This window comes from Canis lupus, chromosome 33 (genome assembly GCF_003254725.2).
Source record: "Canis lupus dingo isolate Sandy chromosome 33, ASM325472v2, whole genome shotgun sequence".
NCBI classification, from domain to species: Eukaryota; Metazoa; Chordata; class Mammalia; order Carnivora; family Canidae; genus Canis; species Canis lupus.
In genome coordinates, this window is record NC_064275.1 from 2,910,309 (window position 1) to 2,936,456 (window position 26,148).

The window sequence follows — 26,148 nt, forward strand, 5'->3', positions numbered from 1 at the left end:
TTCTGTTCTTTTGTTTGAAACATATTTTTCTGTCTCCTTATTTTGTCTCTCTGTATTTGTTTCTATGTATTATATAGGTCAGCTATTTTCTCCTGATCTTGAAGATAGTGCCCTTATGTATAAAGCATCCTATGGGGCCTGGTAGTACCATTTTCCCTGGTTACCAGAATCAGGTGCTCTAGGAATGCCTTGTGTGTAGGCTTGAATACCTCCTGTTATAACTGGGCTGTGACTGTTGCACATGTATGCTGCTGTGTAGGTCTGGGCCCAGCCTCATGGGCTGCAATGGCTGGTTGTGACTATTGCATGCACACTGGTTGGCACCACTGGCACAGCTGGCTAAGAGGCCCAGAGGTAACTGTAGCAGGCATGCTGGTGTGTGGGGTTGGCCTCCAGCCTGACCAGGTATAATGATGAGTGGTGACAACTTTGGGAAAACTGGTGGGCAGGACTGGTGACCAGCATAGCTCCTAGAGGCCCACCTGTAGCTGGTGTCAGGCATGTTGATGGGTAGGATCATCTCCTGAAACAGCTAGCTGAAAGGCCTGGCTGCAGCTGTTGGCAGATGTGTAGGTTGGTAGAACTGTAACCCCCTTCCTAATGTGGAATGTGCTTTGTAGTGGCACTGGTTCTGGCCAGAGCTTTCCACTGGGTATAGTGGGGGTAGTAGTCACTGGCAGGGGGATGCTGGTTCTAACTGTTGCTGCCCACTGGGTGTGTTGCACTTTGCAAAGATATGTTTGCCTATATGGGCTGGTTTGCACAGTAGTACTAGGATGGGCAAGTAGCATGTAAATGGAAGTGTGAGAATGGGTTCCACCATCCCTGGGCCAATTAAGCAGCTGAAAGGAAGGCAAGAAAATGGTGTCCAACTTCCATTCCTGGAGAAAATTCTTACAGTTCCTTGCCCATCCAGCACATCTTAAAATTAGTCAACAAATGGCCTTCACCTACAACCCAGGCTCTGAAATGTCTGCCTCTGTGCTGGGTCTCAGATCAAGTGATATAGTGTGCTGGCCCATTAAGAGCAGAGTATGAGTTTCTTATAAACCTCAGTTTCATGAAGTTAAGCCCCATTGATTTTCAAAGCCAGACATTATGGGACTTGTAGGCTTATCTTCCTGGTGCAGATCCCCAAGGTGGAGTGTCCAGCCCTGATGTAGGTCTGGATACTCTTGCTCCTCAAGGAGAATCTCCGTGTTTGCGATATATCTCCTGCTGTGGGTCACTGCACAGGGGGTTGGTTTCCCAATCATGTCTGTGCCCCTCCTAGCCTTCTCACTGTTGCTTTTTGTTTATGTCTTTAGAGGTGGAAGTGCTGTTCTGCTAATCTTCAGGTCATTTTCAGAGTGAGTTACATTATATGCAGTTGTAACTTCAGTATGCCTGTGGGAGGAAGTAAGCTCAAGATCCCCCGACTCCACCATCTTCCTTGACTTCTAATGCTATCTTACTTTTAGTAAATTAGTGTCCTTTGATTTTTATCAATAACAACTAAACAGCAAATATCCACTATTTAAAAATACTGTTAAAAGTAACAATTATTCACTATTTAAAAACAGACATAGTAGGATTAGCAAAATAGTATAAACAGAGACAATTCTGTTAGTTCCACAATAAAAACAAACAGATGTGGTGCCAAAAACAGGTACTCATGGATATACTTGAAATAATAAGAGAAATAGAATGTATCCCACTCTCATCTGCACATAAATCCAATGGCTAGATCAGAGTAGTATTCTTTAATTCAATAAAAATTTCACCAACTTATATACACTTTACAAAGAAATGCAAAGATGAATGAGACATAATTTATTTCTCATCTGAAAGAATATATACTTCATTGGAGAAGAATGGCACATACTTAAAATATGAAAATAATCGGATGCCTGTGTGACTCAGCGGTTTAGCGCCGGCTTCAGCCCAGGGCATGATCCTGGAGACCCGGGATGGAGTCCCGCGTCAGGCTCCCTGCATGGAGCCTGCTTCTCCCTCTGCCTGTGTCTCTGCCTTTCTCTCTGTGTCTCTCATGAATAAATAAATAAAACCTTTAAAGAAAATGCAGATAATTGGTAAAGGGAGGAAAGTGTTTTCTAAATTGAAATATATATATTATGTGAAAAGTCCATTTTACTTTGACATTATAAGTTCTGCCTCCATTATTCCTGTAACTAATATGCAAAGTACTTAAAAATATTTTTAAATGTTCTATGGCTACCTACAAATATTAAGTTGTATATTTCCCTTTATAGGTGGAAAAAAAACATGTTTCCAAAGAAATTACTACTCCAAAATAACCTTAAAATCGTAAGTAAAAAAGTAAATTCTGCTGAAACTAATACTATAAGTTAATGAAGTTAAAAACTTGGAAGAAATCTGAAATTCTGAAATTCAATTTTGGCTAGAATTTTGAAAGTTCAAAATTGAAATACATGATCGGATGTGCACATGTGCATATATATGCAAACAAAACCTTGTTTGAGTGTATATTTACAGAAATTTAATTGTGGTTATTTCTCATATTTGTTGCTGCTAGCTTATAGTTTCTTGATTCTCTTTAATTTCTCAGAATTTTGATAGTGATTTTACACACACATTTATTATATATATATTTGGTATATATACAATATAACTATTATGCATGTAATATATATTACACGAAATACATGTCATATATGTAACATATACATATCATAAATGTATGCATGTAACATTTTACATACATAAATGTATATATAATATATATTATTTTAAAATTAGATGTATTAAATCATAGAAATAAAAGGTCTTTTTTAGAATACAAAAGAATATATATTTTAAGATACATTAAGTTTAAATTCTCTGTTTAGTGGGATAGTAATCAGTCATTGAAACTGTATAACTCTTTTAACACCAAGGTGGCCACTAATGCATATGGGTCAAGCTAAAAGCACAAAGTGAAGAGGAATTAAATGTGCATAGAATACAATTATAGAAAACCAGCTGTCCATTTTTTAAGAAATCATATGTGCAAAATAACAAGGGAAAAATCTCAAACCTGGCAAACATTAAGTATTTTAAAAGCTTTTATAAAATCCTATACTATATGCATCACTAGATTTTAAAATATGACTGTAAAGCTATTTTTTTAATGTTAAGAATCTTTGACACATTTATATGCTATGGAGATCTATGACAAGTTCGAAATTTTAGTCAATCAACCAGATGGTTTATCTTCACGATGCCAAATTGCCACCTGCTTAATAACAGTTGCATGATTAACTGTACTTTTAAAATTTTTATCCACGTGTTTGGCAAAGGATAGGAACAATCATTATATGTTATTTTTAAGCATTTAATGGTACCACATGTTCAACAACATACAAAATCTTTATATTTCATGAAAATAACACTGTTAAGGACATGGCACAAAAACACAAAATGTACTGGATGGTATAAGTGTTCATATCATTGCGAGTCTCGAAATAATAATTTCTAGAAAATATATTTTGTAGACTCAATCTTTGAACTGTCTGTTACTCTGTTTCTTTGATTACAAAAGGCCTGAAGGAGAGCATTTATATTCAATTTTCTAAGTACCAAAGCTGATTTGCAATGCTACCTCAGAAATTTGATTGGTAAAATAACTTAGGGATATGATATTTTGTGTCTTTGTATAACTCATATAATAGACTTACCTTACACAAATATTAGAAAATTTAATGAGTACTTTGTGTATCAACATATTTTAATAGCACTATTGCTATCATACAACTAGCTATTTAACATTAGCTGTGTTAATGTAGATCATAAGCACAACTTGCATGCTTTATGAAATAACAAATTACTTTCTGATAATAAGTTAATAACATTTTGAGAGTAAGTTGTGTATAGGCCATTTAAATAGACAACACATAAAAATGGAATTCGGAAAGTAGCAAAGTTAGTTTAAAAGAATCTCAGTATTTTCATTATGAATGGATATTTTAAAAATATAGGTTTTCTGCACTTCTCTTTTACTGAACATCATACTATTCAAATTGCTCTGCACATAATTACTTAGTTGTTTTACTGCTTGGCATTTATTATGCATGCATTTGTGAGTGCTGCATGAATGATACTACCTGTCAATTTTTTCTAAATATTTCAATTATCCAGAATGTTTTATCATTAAAACAAGTGTAGCCAAGGTTTTCCTTTTTTCCCCCATTAGTCTCATGAGTAAATTTGGCTTTAATGTGTGGCTGTGCATATACAGGTTTATTATATATTCTGGGCAAATCACCTCCATACGTTTTTTTTAATTTGATTTTATAAGAAATTAATGTCTAATCTCTATCACAGTTCATAATTTTATTTTTTGCAGGTAGGGTCCTTTGACAATTTATAGAATATCTATAGTTTTATATTTTTTCAAATAAGCAATTCTTTCTACATATTAGTCCTTTATTTTTGTATAATTTTTGGTTCAGTGCATTTTTTAAACTAATTGTTAAACTTTTCTGACTACTTTTTCTGCCCCAGAGTTGGATTTAAAATGACACAAACTTTCTTCTAAACTACAAGTAGAATAATCTTTATTATCTTCTAGGAGAAAAAAAAAAAACGATTGATAGAATTTTAATTTGCTATGATATTTAAAATTAGATAGTATATTTTGGCTTACTATATAAGAAAAACAAGAGGTGTTACATGCAAGTATTACTATCATCCTTAGCAAAAAGCAAGTCTGTATTAACATTCAAGATTTATAGAATTAAAATAGTTTGGTATTTTCCTTAAAGATTTTATTTATTTATTCATGAGAGACAGAGAGAGAGAGAGAGGCAGAGACACAGATAGAGGGAGAAGCAGGCTCCCTGTGAGGAGTCCCATGCAGGACTCGATCCTAGGACCCTGGGATACGCCCTGAGCTGAAGGCAGACACTCAACTGCTGAGCCACCCAGGCATCCCAAAATAGTTTATTTTAAATGGTAAAATTAAATCTGTACTTTGTGACATAATCTAATTAAACAAGTTTTTAATTTCTGATAGTTTTACATTTGTTTAATTGAGGGAAAAAATCTCATCCTTGAGACAAATTACCTGGGAGGAAGTAGGTCACTGGGAGCATAACCTGAATTTGATAAAAAGGACTTGGAAGAAGTGAACAGGAACATGCATTTTGCTTATTCAGCTATTTTGGAGACTCCACACTAACCCACAAGGTTTCCTAGGAAGAACAGAACAATTTGCAGTGTAGGCCCAACTGCAGCAAGGTCTTTGGCCTAGTAGATACAGTAATCAATACCTCGATGGTTTGTTTGAGTTACCTTTTTGTTCTTTATCTGAAAAATAATGCAAAACTTTTGCTGAGGAAGAATCCCCAGGTTCTGAGAATCTTTAAACTTTGTGTCTAGCTTGGAAGTTTAGAATGTTGAACACTGACAACATTTTTTTAATTATCATCTGCATACCCAGCATTCCTTGTCCTTCATGTCATTGAACTATGCGAGGAGAATAGAATGATCTCTCTAAAGATTTAATGAACTCTTAGAAGCCAGCCCAAAAAGTAACAGACATTTTACATATTTCATGGGAAATTCGGTCTTCTAATGCATATTTGTGTCTCATGCTAGTTTAGTTGTGCATTTATCTTGCAAAGTAGCCATTCATGAGGCTTTTTATCACTTTTCAATTTGCATTACTTTCCTGGTACCACTTACTTCAAGTTTGACTTAATTTTCAAATACTTTCCCTGTAATGCCACCTCAGGATATGCCCTTTATTCCCTGAGTGTGTATTGGCACATGTTGTCTATACTCCCAAGAAATTAACTTGCTGATTATCAATGTCAAAAGCAATAACAAGCATTATACAGACTGCTAAGGGTGAAGTCATATACTGTCTATGTGTGAGACTAATGAGAAAAGAGCTACCAAATCCAATGTTCATGGCAGATAATATAGTTCTTTCAAAAAATGTGTGCAAAATTACGTGAGATTTTTTTTAATTTTATTGAAGTAAAATGTAGTTTATTATAGAAAGAAAATTGATTAATTCAATGTCTATATAATGCACATATTTATGCATATGGATAAAAATATATAAGGCTATCTAACTAAATGTATGCATATTATATATAGATACAGATATATATATTGATATTTATCACAAGACACATTTTAGAACTAGAATCTTAATTATTAAATACATTGTCTTATTCCTTACTTAAAAAAACCCTCATATCCTCATATACAAAGAAATCAAGAAAAGTACTGAGTGAAATTAAAGGTAATTTTCTAAATCCTTAAGGATGAATAAAGTAGCTACTAAAATGTTCCACTAATTTTAATAAAATTAATAAAGAAATATTTTTTCTTTTCTTCCCCCCACACCTAGTTTCTACATCCTCTTTCACCACATTTCCTACATTTTCTCTTCATCCTCCCTTCCCCACTTCATTCTTCACTGCTACCTTTTCCTTCCCTACTTTTTCCCTCATTGGCTATTATCATTATTGTCATGAACAGCATCTTCATAATTATATGCCTCCAAGACATCACATAGTTCAACATCACATTAGGTCATTCAGGGATTATTTCACAATATTGATAATTATTTTTTGTGGTTATGGATTTTGATGCCATTACAGAAAACCTCATAAGCATCTGGTGTATATTTCTAATCATAATCCCAGTAGTGGAGAAGAAAATTTATAGTCAGTATTACTTTAAAGAGATAGCTCTACTGTTTATAATTTCTTCTAAATAGAGGTATTTCAACATTTTCCCTTTTTTCCGTTGTTCAGTTGATTACCCTCTTAATAGAAAATAATTATTTAAAAACCTTATGAAACATTTACTAATAAAAATATGAATGTGATAGACAAAAATTTCAACAGATATACATTTTATATAATACAGATGTGTCATGCTTTTTTAAAAAATATATTTTATTTATTTATTCATGAGAAACACAAAGAAAGGCAGAGACACAGGCAGAGTGAGAAGCAGGCTCCCTGCAGGGAGCCTGATGTGGGATTTGATCCCAGGAACCTGGGATCACGACCTGAGCCAAAGGCAGATGCTCAACCACTAAGCCACCCAGGTAACCCTGTTTCATGCTTTTTAACCCCAAAAGTCTCTACAATATTCTATGTTGATAGTCTGCCCCATAATAAGTTGAAGTAAAAACACTCAAATACACTGTTTTTGTACAAAATGAAATCAAACAACCAAGTAAAAATCAACTCGTTGTTGCTTTCTTGCTATTCTCTTCTCAATGAAGATCAGTGCCTACACATGGATTAGAAAAACTTGGATTCTACAACCTAAGAATCATGTAAAATGCATTTTTTAAAGATTTTATTTATTTATTCATGAGAGACACACAGAGAGAGAGGCAGAGACACAGGCAAAGGGAGAAGCAGGCTCCATGCAGGGAGCCCGACATGGGACTCGACCGGGTCTCCAGGGTCAGGCCTTGGGCTGAAGGTGCCGCTAAACCGCTGAGCCCCCCAGGGCTGCCTGCATTTGTTTCTAAACACTACGGACATCTTTTCACTTAACAGATTTCTACTAAAGGATTTTCATTTTTTTTTCTTTTAAACTACTTTTTACCATAATTCAACAAGAAATTATCAAATATTTAATAAATGCCTGCCATACACAATGCAGCATGTTCCCTGTCTTTCAAAGAAGCCAGTAGCTGAAGTGTATCTCAATATGTATTTTTCTATTGAAATACATTAGAAAGAGAAAGCAATATTTAAAACAAACACAGAAACATTAACTTTAGCTCCCTAAAATACAGCAGCTGAGTAATAAAGTCCTTCACTGTCACGTTCGAACTTGCAAACAGAGTTGGTTTCAGATATTCCCTGGTGGTGATGCATTTGCTTCTCCTTCCCTATCTCCCCATATATTGTGTAGAAGAAGTTTTTCTTCTGCAATAGAAGAAAATACAGGATGACATAAGGGAAAAAGACTTATAAGAGATCATGAGAATCTTGACAGTCCAGGGGCACTTCTACCAACACAATTCATTTTTATTTTAAACGTTATCTGAGTCTAATTGGATTTTCTTCTTACAACTTGTGAGACTCATGAATTGTACCAAAGAATGTCTTCTTTTTCTCAGGTTGGGTTATATCAATGGAAATCCAAGGCTAAACATTTTCATATAAGTAATGTATTAAGAGGTTTCTAGTGAAAATCAGAAGGAGAGCTAGGAAATTGTTCATCCGAGGCAAGGTTAAAGATAAAGTCCTCTGTAGGAAAATTTTAGTTTCCTTGTGCAGAGATCTCTTGAAACAGTGTAAGAAACAATTCAGAGTGGCTTTGACAAGATAGAGAGGAGCTGACGCATTTGTCAGTCACTGGGTTACAAAAGGCTGAGGGGATGCTGGCTGACCCATCTGTTAAAGCAGGTAAAATGTGATTAGGCAGCTTATGGGCAGGACCTTTGATAAGAAGATGCAGTTGCTATTAGGAGTGGAAGCATATCAGTAGCCATTGTACATGAAGGTGATATGGAAACAGAAAAGATAGACATGGACAAGAGTGAGCTTCCATTCTTGCAAAGCAAGAGGCATAATTTCAGCTTCTGAATGATATGACCAACCAACTAAAATATATCTTGGGCTCCTTTGTGGTCTCTGCTTCCTCTGTCCTTCCTTCCTCACTGCTGGGAACCACTGATCACCTTTTGGTCCTTAGAATATTGCTTTTTCTATAATTTTGTGTAAATTATATGGTAATGTTTTCTTGTTTGTGGTTGATTTTTTTTTGATGTAGCATGATTTCTGAAATTCATCCGAGTTTTTCAATGTAAATATGTTTGTTTTTGCCGCTGAGTAGTATTCTGTGAAATTAGGGTATCACAATATGTTTATTAACAAGCTGATGATGGGTGTATCATTGAGCATTTCAATCAGAAATCTCTGATGGTTCTTTTTCTTCTATTTCTTTGCCAACACCAGGTATTGTCAAGCATTCTGATTTTAGCAAATCTAGTACTTTGGTAGTGTTATCTCATTATGGCTTGAATTTGAAATTCTGAGTGACTAATGTTGAACACATTTTCATGTGCCTATTGGCTATTTGTCAATCTCCCTTTGTCTTTTGTGAATGGTCTATTCAAAATTGTTTGCATATCTTTTATTTGGAGGAAATGTTTTTATTTTTTTGTACATAGAGGTATTCAGTTGTTTAGGTATCATTTATTGGAGGGGGTAGAAAACCGTTTATTATGTTAATGGACATCAAAAGAAAGCTGGAGTGGCAATCCTTATTCAGACAAATTACTGTCTTTTAAACCAAAGATGGTAATAAGAGATGAGGAAGGACACTAGATCATAATTAAAGGGTCTATCCAACAAGACTTAACAATCATAAATATTTATGCCCTTAACAGGGGTGAACCCAATTAATAAAAAAAAATCAAAGAAACACATCAATAATAATACAAAAATAGTAGGGAACTTTAACACCTCACTCACTGCAATGGACAGGTCATCTAAGAATAGGGAAATAAGGGCCTTGAATGACACACTGCACGAGATGGACCTCACAGATATATTCAGAGCATTCCATCCTAAAGAAACAGAATACACATTCTTCTCGAGTGCACATGGAACATTCTCCAGGATAGATCATAGATACTGGGTCACAAAACAGGTCTCAACTGGTACCAAAAGACTGGGATCATTCCCTGCACATTTTCAGAGCACAATGCTTTGAAACTTGGCTCATTCACAAGAGGAAATTTGGAAAGAACTCAAATGCATGGAGGTTAAAGAGCATCCTACTCAAGAATGAATGCGTCAACCATTAGAAATTAGAGAAGAATTAAAAAATTCATGGAAACAAATGAAAATGAAAATAAAACTTCTCAAAATCCTTGGGATGCAGAAAAGGCAGTCCTCAGAAGGATGTATATAGTAATACAAGCCTTCCTCAAGAAACAAGAAAGATCTCAAATATACAACACAATCTTACACTTAAAGGAGCTGGCAACAGAACAGCCAAAAAAAAAAAGCTAAACCCACCAGGAGAAGAGAAGTAATAAAGATTAGAGCAGAAATCAGTAAAATAGGAACCAAAAGAACAGAAGAACAGATCAGTGAAACTAAGAGCTGCTTCGTTGAAAGAATTAATAAGATTAACATATGTCTGGCCAGATTTATCAAAAAGAAAAGAGGACCCCAAAAAATAAAATCATGAATGAAAGAGGAGAGATCACAACTAACACTGAAGAACTCAATTATAAGAACATATGATGAGCAACTATATGCCAAAAAAATTAGACAATCTGTAAGAAATAGATGCATCCCTAGAGATGTATAAACTACCAAAACTGAATCAGGAAGAAATAGAAAACCTGAACAGACCCATAACCAGCAAGGAAATTGAAGCAGTCATCAAAAACCTCCCAACTAATAAGAGTCCAGGGCCAGATGGCTTCCCAGAGGAATTCTACCAAATGTTCAAAGAAGAATAAATATCTATTCTTCTGAAGCTCTTTCAAAAATTAGAGATGGAAGGAAAACTTTCAAACTTGTTTTATGAGGCCAGTATGACCTTGATCCCAAAACCAGACAAAGACCCCACCAAAAAGGAGAATTACAGACCAATATCCCTGATGAACATAGAGGCAAAAATTCTCACCAAAATACTAGCCAATCAGATCCAACAGTACCTTAAGAGGATTATTCACCACAACCAAGTGGGATTTATTACCAGGCTGCAAGGGTGGTTCAATATCCAGAAATCAATCAACATGATAGATCATATTAATAAAAGAAAGAAGAAGAACCATATGATCCTCTCAATAGATGCAGATAAAGCAACTGACAAAGTACAGCTTCCATTCCTGATTAAAACTCTTCAGAGTGTAGGGATAGAAGAAACAACTTCAATATCATAAAAGCCATAAATGAAAAGCCCACAGCAAATTTCATTCCCAATGGGGAAAAACTTAGAGCCTTTCTCCTACGATCAGGAACATGACTGGAACGTCCACTCTCAGCACTTTTATTCAACATAGCACTAGAAGTCCTAGCCTCAGCCATAAGACAACAAAAAGAAATAAAAGGCATTCAAATCAGCAAAGGAGTCCAACTCTCACTCTTCACAGATGACATAATATTCTATATGGAAAACCCCAAAGATTCTACCCCAAAATTGCTAGAACTCATACAGGAATTCAGCAAAGTGTCAGGATATAAAATCAATGCACAGAAATCAGTTGCATTTCCTTACATTAACAATAAGAAGGAAGAGTAATCAAGGAATTGATCCCATTTACAATTGCACCCCAAACCATAAGATACCTAGGAATAAACCTAATCAGAGAGGCAAAGGATCTGTACTCAGAAAGCTATACAACACTCATAACAGAATTTGAAGAAGATGCAACAAAGTAGAGGAATGTTCCCTGCTCCCGGATTGGAAGAACAAATATAGTTAAAATCTCTATGCTACCCAGGGCAATCGACACATTTGATGCAATCCCTATCAAAATACCATCAACTTATTTCACAGAATTGGAAAAAGTAATCCTAAAATTTTTATCGGATCAGAAAACACTCTGAATAGCCAAAGAAATGTTGAAAAAGAAAACCAAACTTGGGGGCATACCAATGGCAGATTTCAAGCTATCCTACAAAGCTGTGACCATCAAGACAGTGTGGTCCTGGCACAGAAACAGACACACAGATCAATGGAACAGAATAGAGAACCCAGAAATGGGCCCTCAACTCTATGGTCAACTCATCTTTGACAAAACAGGAAAGAAGATCCACTGGAAAAGGGACAGTCTCTTCAATAAATGGTACTGGGTAAACTGGATGGCCCCGTGCAGAAGAGTGAAACTATCTATCTGTCCTATCTGTGGAAACTTTTCTTGGTGTTGCCAGTTTCTCCTGTCTGATAATATAAGCAGTAATATATTCCTGGTAACTTTCTATTCATACTTGCTGGGTTTTGTTCTCCTCTCCTTTTTTGTTTGTCATTGCCTGTTTTTATATTTAAAATGCAAGTATTATGGGACACCTGGGTGGCTCAGTGGTTGAACATCTGCCTTTGACTCAGGTTGTGATCCTGGAGTCCTGGGATTGAGTCCCACAATGGGATCCCTGCATGGAGCCTGCTTTTCCTTCTGCCTCTATCTATGCCTCTCTCTGTGTCTCTCATGAATAAATAAAGTCTTAAAAAAAAAAAAAAACTTAAAATGTAATCTAAATAGTATATTTCTAAAAAAATAAAATAATAAAATAAAATAAAATAAAATAAAATAAAATAAAATAAAATAAAATAAAATAAAATAAAATAAAATTATTATAAATAACATATAGGTTAGTCTTGCTTTTGGATCCAAATAAAACACTTCTATATTTTATTGAAGTATACAATCCATTTAAATTTAAAATAATTATCAGTATATTTAACTTTACCAACTTTATGTTTGTCTTTTTTTTTTCTATTTCTGCTTCCTTTAGAATTAAATTTATTTTAAATATTCTACTTAATCTTGTACTAGTTGTATCACTTTATTTAGGTATTGGCTCTAAGAATTACAGTTTTCAAACAAAACTTATCACAGTCTACATAAAATTAATATTATATTCCTTCAGATAGAATATGAAAACCTTTCAAGAGCATCCATCCATTTGCCTATTTCTTCTTTTGAAGATCTGCATGTATTTTATCTCTACATATATTAAAGCCCACAATATATCACTATCATTTTTAAGAGATCCATTAATAGTGTTCATATTTTTTCTACAACCATATTTCTATATTGTATATTCCTTCTGGATTAAAAACTCCCTTTCAAGTATTTTCTCGGGTCACCTAAGTGGCTCAGTCAGTGGAGCATCTGACTCTTGATTTCTGCTCAGGTCATGATCTCAGCGCTGAGCTCAGAGGAGGGGTCCGGTTGAGGAGTCTGTCTCTCTCTCTCTCTCTCTCTCTCCCCCTCCTTCCACTCCTTCCCTGCTTCCATACTAATTCTCTAAAATAAATATTTTTTAAATGAAATATTTCCTCTTCAAAGTTTCCTAGTTACAAATTTTGTCAGCTTTCCTTCTTTCTCTAAAAGATGTGGATGTTCTTTTCACTTCTGAAGCATATTTATTACTGCATAAGGAAACATTTTGATGATCCTCTCTTCCTTTGGTCTTTAAAACATAGTCTTCTGGCTTGCATTGTTTCTTCTGAGAAGTTACTGATATTCCTTATTTTTGTTCCTGGCGTGTAATGTCTCATTCTTATTTGGATTGTGTTTAATATATTCTATTATCAATTCTTAGTAATATGATTGTGATCTCCCTATGTGTTTTTGTTTTGTTTCTGTTAATCCTGATTAGAGTTTGTTGAGCAGCTCAAATCATAGGGTCATAGATTTCACAAAATTTGAAAAAAATATCGTCCATTATTTCTTTAAATATCTTTTACTTCTGCACTAATATTTCTACCTATTCATGTGGGAATGTTAATACATATATGATCGAGTTCTTGTTATTGGCTAAATTCACTGATGCCTTGATTTTTTAAAGTCTTTTTTCCTATTTTTTTAGATAGTTTTTATTTCAAGTGGTATCAAGTTCAGTTTGTAATTCTGAAATAGTTCATCTAAAGGTCATATTTTCAAGAGAACTTATTGTTTAGCCCTATATAAATATGTTTCTAGCCCAGTAATTTATATTTGGTTCTCTTTCTTATACACTTGATTGATTGGATTGAAGTCCTCCATTTTTTTCTTTAATTCCCCTTGCCTGTGAATCCTTAAGCATAGTTGTAAAATGTATTTTTAAATCCATGTCAGCAAAACCCGGTCATGCTTATTCTGAGTTTGTGTATTTTGATTGGTGTTCTCTTCTTTTTAAATTAATTAATTTGCCATTTTGTACTGAACATTGCATGTGTTAGATTATTAATGTTTGGCTTTTGTTCTCTTAAAAGAAGTTTTATTCTGGCAGGTAGTTGATTAATTTGTAGATGAGCTTGGTTGTTTTGAGCTTATTTTTAGATTTTGCTGAGATGAGTCTGGGGTTACTTTTTCTAGGGATATGTGTCTCTTCTTAATGTATTGCTTTTCTGGGAGTTGACTGAAAGCCTGGGGTGTAAAATGAGATCTCTCCACTCTAGCTCATGGGAATTTGAACATCTAGCATCTACTTTGAACCCAAGTAATTCTTTTTTTTTTTTTTTTTGAACCCAAGTAATTCTTTAGCTCACATCTCTACAATAGCTCTTCTTTGGTAGTTTTATTTCTTTTTCTTTCTTTCTTTTTTTTTTCCTTTTTTCCTTTTCTCTTTCTTTTTTTTTCCCCTTTGGTTGTGGAGTGGTTAGTCTTGCAGAATCTCCTCCTATAACATCTCAGCTTAATATTTAGCTACAGCCAAGACAACTCCTGTGCATATTCCTAGAGCCCTATCATTGTATAATTTCTTCCTCAGTTTTTGCCCCATTAAGACAGTAGCCTCAATAACATAATACTGATCGCTTTGGTTTCAACTCAGTGTGATTTTCTGCTCCATTTGGACTTGTCACACTCCAGAAAGTATCTTCGGACATAAAACTGAGCTTATGGAGCCATCTTACAGTTTTTCCTTATTTTAGTGATAACAGTGTTGCTCTGCCTATCGTGCATTATTCGAAAATAGTTATTATAGTTATTAAAAGAGGCTAGTTGCTAATGGTTTTGACATCTTAATCATATATAAATATCCCTATTTTTTCCTTTTTCTGTAAGTTTTTATTTTTTAGTTGAAGTATGGCTGACTCACATTACATTAGCATTGGGAATATAATATAGTGACTTGACAAAGCTGAATATGTTATGCTCACCGCAAGGGTAGCTCCTATCTGCCACCATACAATGCTATGAAAGTACTATTGACTGTATTCCCTGTGCTGAACCATTTATCCCATGATTTATTCATTTCCTAATTGAAAGCAGTTCTCTCCTACTCCCCATCATCCATTCTGCACATCCCTCCCACTCTCTCCTCAGGCAGCCATCAAGTTTTCTTTGTATTTATGGGCCTGTTTCTGCTTTTTGTTTGTTTTATTGTTTTAAGATCCCACATATAAGTGAAATTGTATGGTATTTATCTTTCTCAGTTATTTCACATAGCATGACACCCTCTAGGTCCATGTATGTTGTTACAAATGATAAGATCTCCTTCTTTATTATGGCTTTATATATAATATATATATTATATATATTTATATTTACAAATATAAATGTATACACACATACATACCTTCTTTATCCATTCAATTATCAATTGGATGTCCCTAAATTTTTAAAGTGAGTTTTTCAACCAATTGTTTTAACTTTGATTTTCATAGTTTTTGAGCAATATTTTTTGATATATAGACATCCTTGGAAAATCCCCTTCATAATTAATGACAATTTTCAACAGGGAAAGAAATAGTATATTTTTATTAGCAGAGAAAAAAGAATGGTATCTTTTTATGGGATTGTCCTAATAATACAATTAGGGTTTATGGTATAATGTCATGACTAAGAAAAGAAATAAAACTTTCAGAATAATGTCTATGTTACTTCTCATTAATGTAGTGTCCTAAAGATCACAGCATTAAGTATATTTGTGAAAATTAGTGCTGTGTCCTTGATTTGATTAGTTATATCTTGAGGTGAAATAATCATGAAGAGTTCAACTTCAAGATAGGTTACTAAGTATACTACGGATAGGTAAGAAACAGTGAGTAGTGACCTACCGAATTTCTTTTACTTGCAAACTCTTTCATTAATTAGTTCAAGAATCAACCAACCAATGAACAGAAAAAAGCAACCCAAGGAGAGAGTGTGATGGTTAATTTTATGTGTCAAATTGGCCAAAGAACCTGGATATTTGGTTGAATACCACTCAGATGTTGTCATGATGGTATTTTCTGCTCAGATTAACATTTAATTCCTTTTACCTTCAAGTAAAGCAAATTACTCTCCAGTAGCATGGGCGGGCCTCATCCAGTCACTTGACATTCTTAACACAAAAAAGACTGACGTCACCTGAGAAAGAGGGATTACTTCTGCCTCTTGAGTGTCTTAAGACTCAAACTGCATTATCAGCTCTTATCTCCGTCTCTGGCCTTCTGGCTTCTACAATTGTAGGAGCCCATTCCCTTAAAATCTCTTCTCCCCTCACCCCTCTTCTCTCTTCCTAGATCTGTGCATACATCCCATTGGTTCTGTGTCTCTGGAGAACGCCGACTAATACCAAGGCTGTCTTCATTTTCCTTAGCTTTGTGCATATGTTCAGGTCTCGTCTCCTTTGGTACTAATTCTTATGTGTTGTTATAATTATCTCCAATTATTTTATTTACATATAGTTTCTATCACAAAGTATAAAAATCCCTATACCACTCCTATATCTATGTTTACTCCATTTTTCAACTACACAGGTAGAATGCCAATATATTTAAAAAATAATCCTTTTGCTTTATATTATGCTCCTGACACTTGTGAATAAATATAAAGCATCTGATACATTAATAAACCTCAAAAAGTACATCTGAGTATGTTCATTGGGAGAGAAAAACGAAGTAATACCAATAGTAGTTGCTTCTAATGACTCTCAAAGGAACCAAAAACTAAGTGAAACGTTTGTTCTATAACTGTTCATGACTGTGCTTACAAGATGTATGAGAGTTCCATTTATTTTAGTATCATGTCATAATATTTTAGATTGTTTTCAATTAAATTTAAAGAGAAAACAATGTCATATCTGTTTTTTTTTAATTTATTTTTTGTTGGTGTTCAATTTACTAACATACAGAATAACACCCAGTGCCCGTCACCCATTCACTCCCACCCCCCGCCCTCCTCCCCTTCTACCACCCCTAGTTCGTTTCCCAGAGTTAGCAGTCTTTACGTTCTGTCTCCCTTTCTGATATTCCCCACACATTTCTTCTCCCTTCCCTTATATTCCCTTTCACTATTATTTATATTCCCCAAATGAATGAGAACATATAATGTTTGTCCTTCTCCGACTGACTTACTTCACTCAGCATAATACCCTCCAGTTCCATCCACGTTGAAGCAAATGGTGGGTATTTGTCATTTCTAATAGCTGAGTAATATTCCATTGTATACATAAACCACATCTTCTTTATCCATTCATCTTTCGTTGGACACCGAGGCTCCTTCCACAGTTTGGCTATCGTGGCCATTGCTGCTAGAAACATCGGGGTGCAGGTGTCCCGGCGTTTCATTGCATTTGTATCTTTGGGGTAAATCCCCAACAGTGCAATTGCTGGGTCGTAGGGCAGGTATATTTTTAACTGTTTGAGGAACCTCCACACAGTTTTCCAGAGTGGCTGCACCAGTTCACATTCCCACCAACAGTGTAAGAGGGTTCCCTTTTCTCCGCATCCTCTCCAACATTTGTTGTTTCCTGCCTTGTTAATTTTCCCCATTCTCACTGGTGTGAGGTGGTATCTCATTGTAGTTTTGATTTGTATTTCCCTGATGGCAAGTGATGCAGAACATTTTCTCATATGCATGTTGGCCATGTCTATGTCTTCCTCTGTGAGATTTCTGTTCATGTCTTTTGCCCATTTCATGATTGGATTGTTTGTTTCTTTGGTGTTGAGTTTAATAAGTTCTTTATAGATCTTGGAAACTAGCCCTTTATCTGATATGTCATTTGCAAATATCTTCTCCCATTCTGTAGGTTGTCTTTGAGTTTTGTTGACTGTATCCTTTGCTGTGCAAAAGCTTCTTATCTTGATGAAGTCCCAATAGTTCATTTTTGCTTTTGTTTCTTTTGCCTTCGTGGATGTATCTTGCAAGAAGTTACTATGGCCGAGTTCAAAAAGGGTGTTGCCTGTGTTCTTCTCTAGGATTTTGATGGAATCTTGTCTCACATTTAGATCTTTCATCCATTTTGAGTTTATCTTTGTGTATGGTGAAAGAGAGTGGTCTAGTTTCATTCTTCTGCATGTGGATGTCCAATTTTCCCAGCACCATTTATTGAAGAGACTGTCTTTCTTCCAATGGATAGTCTTTCCTCCTTTATCGAATATTAGTTGCCCATAAAGTTCAGGGTCCACTTCTGGATTCTCTATTCTGTTCCACTGATCTATGTGTCTGTTTTTGTGCCAGTACCACACTGTCTTGATGACCACAGCTTTGTAGTACAACCTGAAATCTGGCATTGTGATGCCCCCAGATATGGTTTTCTTTTTTAAAATTCCCCTGGCTATTCGGGGTCTTTTCTGATTCCACATAAATCTTAAAATAATTTGTTCTAACTCTCTGAAGAAAGTCCATGGAGGGAACATTCCTAGACATCTTAAAAGCCATCTATGAAAAGCCCACAGCAAATATCATTCTCAATGGGGAAGCACTAGGAGCCTTTCCCCTAAGATCAGGAACAAGACAGGGATGTCCACTCTCACCACTGCTGTTCAACATAGTACTGGAAGTCCTAGCCTCAGCAATCAGACAACAAAAAGACATTAAAGGCATTCAAATTGGCAAAGAAGAAGTCAAACTCTCCCTCTTCGCCGATGACATGATACTCTACATAGAAAACCCAAAAGTCTCCACCCCAAGATTGCTAGAACTCATACAGCAATTCGGTAGCGTGGCAGGATACAAAATCAATGCCCAGAAGTCAGTGGCATTTCTATACACTAACAATGAGACTGAAGAAAGAGAAATTAAGGAGTCAATCCCATTTACAATTGCACCCAAAAGCATAAGATACCTAGGAATAAACCTAACCAAAGATGTAAAGGATCTATACCCTCAAAACTATAGAACACTTCTGAAAGAAATTGAGGAAGACACAAAGAGATGGAAAAATATTCCATGCTCATGGATTGGCAGAATTAATATTGTGAAAATGTCAATGTTACCCAGGGCAATATACACGTTTAATGTCATATCTGTTTTAAGCACACTGTTGCTTTGTACCCAAAGTCAATATAGGTAGATTTACTTTTACTGCCAGTTTATTTTTAATGAGAATCTTTCAGTGACAACCACAGGAGGATATTCTGATTGTCTTCAAATTAGAGAAATGAACTCTACTTTATAATTTGCTTTTGCCTCTCTACTTCATGGAATAACCTTTATTTCTTAAACCTACAGTTTCCTATAAATGATATAAATAGTATAAATGATGGCCTTCATTCTTCTTTAGATTTCTAAGAGGCAAAGGCTAACTGAAAGATGGTATTCAAATATTTTATTTTCATGGGAATTATCTAAGAGACAGAGTGTCTCTTTCTTTATTGGCAAATTCACAATCAAATTGAGGCAAATCAAACCAATTTATAAAATATAGGTATAAAACATAGAAGGATAAAATATAGACATCAATCCACGGAACACACATACAGTGAATACACACCCTACTTATATTGTGAATGGTTTCAGGCATCTGGAGACTTAGCTGTCCTCTTCTTTTTCTTTGTCTTTTATTTTTTTTTTTTGTCTCTAGGCTCTTCTACTTTTATGTTTTTCATTGACTCTTCTAAGCTTCTCTTGAGCTCTCTAGGCTTGACAAAGTCATCCTCTGGCATGTTTTTGCCAGCTGTCATGGCTCATAGTGCAATTTAAGCCTCTGTTGCACACTATTGTAAATCCAGGTAATGAAAGCCACAAACTTCTCACAAGCATTATAAAGCTGACATCTGTCAAGATAAATATTGTGCAGTCAGCAAGGAGGGGATGGCTTAGATGGCTTAAACAGTTAACCTTGATATTTCATTTGAGAAGGCTTTAGATGCTCCTTCAAAGTATGGAGTTCTGCATAAGTTGTTAAGTAAAATCTGCAGATCACTTTTATGTTCTTAATAAGTGATAGTTTAAGTTTTTACAAATGTGTTTGCATTTTGGAGAAAAAGGATGAATTACTTCCTAAGCCCGTTATTTGAAAATACAGTGTGATTTTCTGGGTTTTATTTCCTTATTTACTATTTTATTATAAATATCTATTTAAATAAAATATAATGTGTTAAAGTACACACATGAGGTATATCACAATTATTTTTCCTATCACAGAACTTTCAATATCACTAATACTCCATGTTCCTTTAATATTCTCTTATTTTTACATTGAACACTATCTGCAAATTTGCATCTTATTATGTTACGGTAAAATTCTTGTCATAAACATTTTCATAGTTATGTAATCTAAATTCTAACATGAAATTACTGTACAGCTTTCTGGCTACTAGTAACAGAGTTCATGGAGTGCTTTAATAAGAACTAATGTAACAGCTATGCAAATAAGCTCTAACATTGACCATTTCTTATAGTTCAGACTATTTTCTACACATTGTATATAATCTCATTTAATTCTAACAATCATCTGTGAGTTATATTATTATGTGTTATATAAATATAAATTAAAATAATATACAAATCATTATATAAATTCAAGTCCTGTGTCAAGCTCTGTGCTCAGTGGGGAATCTGCCTGGGGATTCTCTATTCCCATCTCTCTGTCCTTCCCCCTGTGCCCGCTCCCTCACTGGCTGTCTCTAAAGTAAATATAAAGTAAATCTTAGGAAAAAAGTAGGAAAAATAAATGCAAAATTAAATACAAACATTAGAAAAATCTAACTCTACGTTAAATTGATAACAGTTCAAGTAACTTTAACACAGTTCTCTATATGGATTTAAATATATGTATATATGTATATAAACAAAATGAACTATAAATGCACTTTTGGTACATTTTCAGTAAAAATGCATAATAGGTTTATTGTTAGTAATAATGTTGACAATGTAATTTTAAGCTACATTAAAGTACATTCTTTTAAACTGCATTAAATGTATTATAAATGAATTTAAAATTATTCCATAACGTATGTTTATAAAAAAGTATGTAAATATATTAAATTTATTTCAAACCAGTTTTTATAGCATAAAAGTATTAAGATAAAGTTTTTATAGCTTTTAGTACTTTTAGAGTACTAAATAAAATAAACAAAAACCTTATTGCTTAATTCGAGTTAGAAATAAGACTGTAAGTTGTAGTTTAAATTGTATATATTCCATAGGTTTTTGCTACTGAAATAATCTAGAAACAGTGACCTCCCAAGAGTAATGTGTACACATAGCACCCAGATTTTGATTCTAAAAACCATTCTCCAATATAATGAAGAGGTGAGACTTGAAGAAATAGCTGTTTCCAAGTCTGAGAACAGGAAAAATAGAGAAAATGAAAAATGCACACAAGGAACTGATCAAATATGAATGTGTTCATATCAAAAGGATACAGGAATGGGGTTGGCAATTTGTGTGAGAAATCATATATATATATATATATAAGTGTTCTGCTTTTTTTCAATGCTATACATCTTAAAAACTTGATTAGTTCTTCCAGCACGAATAATATGATATCCACTTTAATTTTGGCATATATACTTAGTTAATCTTTCCACTCTGTTTATTTTTTAAGTTTTTGTATCATTTAAAAAAAAATCCTGTGCAAAAAATACAGTCATAGAGAGGAGACAGTAAGATTCCAGTAGGAAGGTAGTGTCTTTTAATCAGTAAGCTTAAAACCCTCATATACATACTGGATTTTAATGAATTTAAATATATTTCATATTTTTGTTTTATGTTGTCCTGTCATTATTTTATTTGCTTGTTTTACACATGCTATAACCTACATTTTGGTGATTTTTGTTTTCTTTGTTTCATTTTGTAAAATATTTATTTATTTTTAAATATTTAAAACTACATATTCTACTCTAAAATTTCCTTATTATTTTATGTACATATTTAACTGATAACATTAAACTTAAATTTTCTAATAAAAACTGAAGTTTAATATGATCAGTTTTAGTCTCTGGAGATTAGAACCTATTTAATTTCATCTTTTTTTTTTTAACCTTTTTTCCCATAAGTACACATACATATATACACAGACCATAACACAAAACCTTGCTATTGTTTTCATCTAGATTGTAGTTTAATTTTTTAACCAAAACATTTATTTATTTAATTTTAAAAAGATGTTATTTATTTATTCATGAGAGACGCAGAAAGAGAGAAGCAGAGACACAGGCAGAGGGAGAAGCAGGCTCCATGCAGGGAGCCCAACATGGGACTCGATCCCAGGACTTAGGGATCATGCCCTGAGGTGAAGGCAGATGCTCAATCACTGAGTCACCCAGGCATCCCCCAAAACCCTTAAAAAAATTTTTATTTATTTATTTATTTATTTATGAGAGACAGAGAGAGAGAGGCAGAGACACAGGCAGAGGGAGAAGCAGGCTCCATGCAGGGAGCCTGAAGTGGGACTCGATCCTGGGTCTCCAGGATCAGGCCCTGGCCTGAAGTCAGCGCTAAACTGCTGAGCCACCCGGGCTGCCCCTCCCTCCTTTTTTTTTTTTTTAAACAATTACTACTTATTTCAATATATTGCAGACATATTTGTAGTAGCATATTCTTGAATAGTATTACTCAAATGCCTGTAAGCTATTTAAATAATTTATAGAAATATAACATATCAAGAATAAAATATTTTTTAAAGATTTATTTATTTATTTTAGAGAGAGGGGCAGAGGGAGAGAGAGAATCTCAAATGGAACTCCTGCTGAGCACAGAGTCTGACCTGAGGCCAAGTCCAAGACCCTGAACCAAAATCAAAAGTCCCATAATGCTTACCTGACTGAGCCAGCTAGGCACCCAAGAATGAATATTTTGTTGTTCCTAATAGTAATGTAATTTGTCCACATCAGTACATATTTAAAATAATAAAAATTTATTATAAATTGAAAAAAAATTATATGAAAGTATATAATTTAGGAAACTATTTTATATTCAACCTCTATCAATAGTTATGTCTAGAGAGATGCCTCAATAGATAAATAGGTGTGTGTGTGGGGGGGGTGTAAACATACTTTTCATTTCTGAAAATACGCATCATTATTTTATAAACACATTTGCCTTTATTGAGGGAACTGGTACAATGTGTTACATATACATTTGTAATGTTGAAATTTTGCCATGCTTATGTAATACATAAAGAAAACATATTCAAAATGTCTGCTACAAAGTGACAATTTTAATAGTTCTTACAAGTCAATAATTACATGCTACATGGGCATCTGGGCAAAAGTTATTTTAAAAATTAGTTCACCGATAAAGAAAAATATATGTTCCTAAATTAAGAAGAGTTGAATCTTCACAGTCAGTGAAATATGATTTGTGTATAATTTTGTCATCTATAATTTTAGTAAAACATTTAAAAAGAATCCGATGGAGACTATGAGAAAAATGTTCCTGAGATGAAAATTATGAGAAAAATGTTACTGAGATGAAAATTAGTGTTTAAGGAGAATATATGGATCAACCTTCAGTTGGCATGAGAACATGGAATTGATTATTTGTACAAAGTTTTAACAAATTTATGTGAGCAATGTAAGTAAGAATGTTTAACAATACTCTGCCCTCTATTATAAGGCATGTATGTTTTCTGTTTTTATTTTCCTTCAATTCAATATTAAGAACTATGTTGATTTGAGTTTCTAAGGATCATGTGTTTGAGTCAGGGTTTCTGATCCAGAGACAATGGCCCTGATGGGATGGAGCCCGAAGGCATCATCAAGAATAACTGGAATGAGATTGTTGACAACTTTGATGACATGAACCTCTCTGAGTCCCTTCTCCATGGCATCTATGCCTGTGGTTTTGAGAAGCCTTCTACCACCCAGCGATGAGCCATTCTTCCTTGATCAAGGGTTGTTAAGTGATCATTCAAGCTCCATCTGGGACTGGGAATACAGCCACTTTTGCCATATCAATTCTGCAACAGATTGATTTGGATCTAAAGGCTACAAAGGCCTCAGGCCTGGCACCCACTAGAGTGTTGGCTCAGCAGATACAGAAAGTATCATGGCGTTAGGAGACTCCTGGGGTGCCTCCTGCCATGCCTGCACTGAGGGGACCAATGCATGTGCTCAGGTACAGAATCTGCAGGTGGAAGCTCCCTATACCATCATGGGTACCCCAGATTGTGTGTTTGACATGCTAAACTGGGGATTCCTGTCTCCAAAATATATCAAGATGTTTGTACTGGAGAAGCTGATGAAACATTAAGCCACAGATTCAGGACTAGATCTATGACATATCCCCAAAGCTCAATAGCAACACCCAGGTGGTTATTACTGTCACCTAAAATATCTTCTGAAGTGCCTGAGGTGACCAAAAAGTTCATGAGGGACCCCATTCAGATTCTAGTCAAAAAAAAAAAAAAAAAGAGGAGTTGACTCTAAGGAGGGTATTGGCCCGTCCTGTATCAATATGGAACGAGAGAAGTGGAAGCTGGACCCATCGTGTGACTTGTATGAAACCTTGATCATGGCTCCAGCAGTTAGATTCATCAACACCAGAAAGAAGGTTGATTGGCTCATCTTTTCAGTAAAAGATGGACACCCAAGACTTCACCATGTCCATCAGGCATGGAGATACAGACCAGAAGGGATGAGATGTTACCATGAGGTAGTTCCACTCTGGCTCTAGCAGGATATTGATTTCCACAGATGGGCTAGCCAAAGGCTATGACGTACAGCAGGTTTCTTTCATCATCATCTATGAGCTTCCCACCAAAGGGAAAACTATATCCACAGATTTGGTTGTGGTGAAGAGACATGGCTGTAACAGTTTGGCTACTAACATGGTGACAGAAGAAGACAGGAGGACTCCACGAGATATTGAGGCCTTCTACGGCACCTTCCTTGAGGAGAAACCTCTCAATGTTGCCGACCTCATTGAACTCTACCAAGAGTTCAGTCCATGGGGGGCAGAAGAGGAGCAGGAGATGGGAAGGAAGGGAGACAAGAGATGGACGTCTTGTCATTTCTTTTTCTTTGAATGAATGCCACTCTTTGAGGCAGAAGAAAATTACATTTATTTTATTACATAGACTATACTTATCAATATAAGGAGCTAACTTTTTAACATTTTATTAATTAAAAGAAAACATCATGTTTGGTGTCATAAAACTGTATTGGTTGATGCTGATCTTTTGTATATGTTATACATAATCTCAGAATAACCTCATGGGTTTTGTTCCCTTTTTTCCCCCCACTGTCATGGTGTGCATTTACAAAATCTATTTTTTTTTTAAGATTTATTTATTTATTGGAGAGAGAAGGAGAGAGAGCATGAGCAGGAGGGGAACTGAAAGAGGGAGAATCCCAAGTAGATTTTGTGCTGGGTGTGGAGCCCCATGTGGGGTGCATCGCATGACACCAGGATCATGATCTGAGCCAAAACCAACAGTCAGATGCTTCACCAACTGTGCTACCCAGGAGCCTCTGCAAAATCTATTTTAAAAAGAAACCCATAGCAGTTTTCATTTGCCCAGAATAAGATTATAATTTCCAGTCACTTTCTATTTTCTATTGAAGTATGATGACCTATAATATCCTATTTTATAGCAATACTATATCATACATAGTAAGTCAGTATTTTTAGACACGATGAAATGATCTCCATAAGTCTAGTTACCATCTGCCGCCATACAGTTATGCCCTCGTTGACTATATTCCCTATGCTGTATATTATATCCCCTTGATTTCTTTATTTTAAAACTGAAGTTTGTACCTCTTAACCCTCTTTACCTATTTTGCCCATCCCCCAGCTTCTGGTAACCAATAGTTTCCTGTATCTATGAATCTGTTTCTGTCTTGTTTTATTTTTAGATTCCACAAACAACTGAAATCATACAGTATTTGTCTTTTGTCTGTTTGACTTATTTCACTGAGCAGAAATACCCTCTAGGTCTAGACATGTTGTCTCCAATAGCAAAACTCTTCTTTTTTACGCCTGCCTAATATCCTATTCTCTACACACACACAGACCCCCCAAATCTTCCTCATCCGTTGGTCTATAGATGCACAATTAGGTTGTTTCTATACCTAAGCTATTGTAAATAATGCTGCTATGAACATAAGGGTGCAATACCTTTTGGGATTGGTGTTTTTATGTCCTTTGTAGAAATGTCCAGATGAATTGCTGAATTATATGGTAGTTTTATTTTTAATTTTTTTTGAAGTACTGTTTTCCATAGTAGCTGAATCAATTTACGTTGCTACAAAGGATATATGAGGGTTTTCTCTTCTCCACATTCTTTCCAGCACTTGTTACTTTTTGTCTTTTTGATAAAGGTCAATCTGAGAGGG

General features: G+C 34.8%; 1 pseudogene; it reads left to right on the forward strand.

Moving 5' to 3' along the window:
* The first annotated feature begins 285 nt into the window (after positions 1–285).
* Positions 286–24,839, forward strand: LOC112641067 (eukaryotic initiation factor 4A-I-like; annotated as a pseudogene).
* The last annotated feature ends 1,309 nt before the right edge of the window (positions 24,840–26,148 follow it).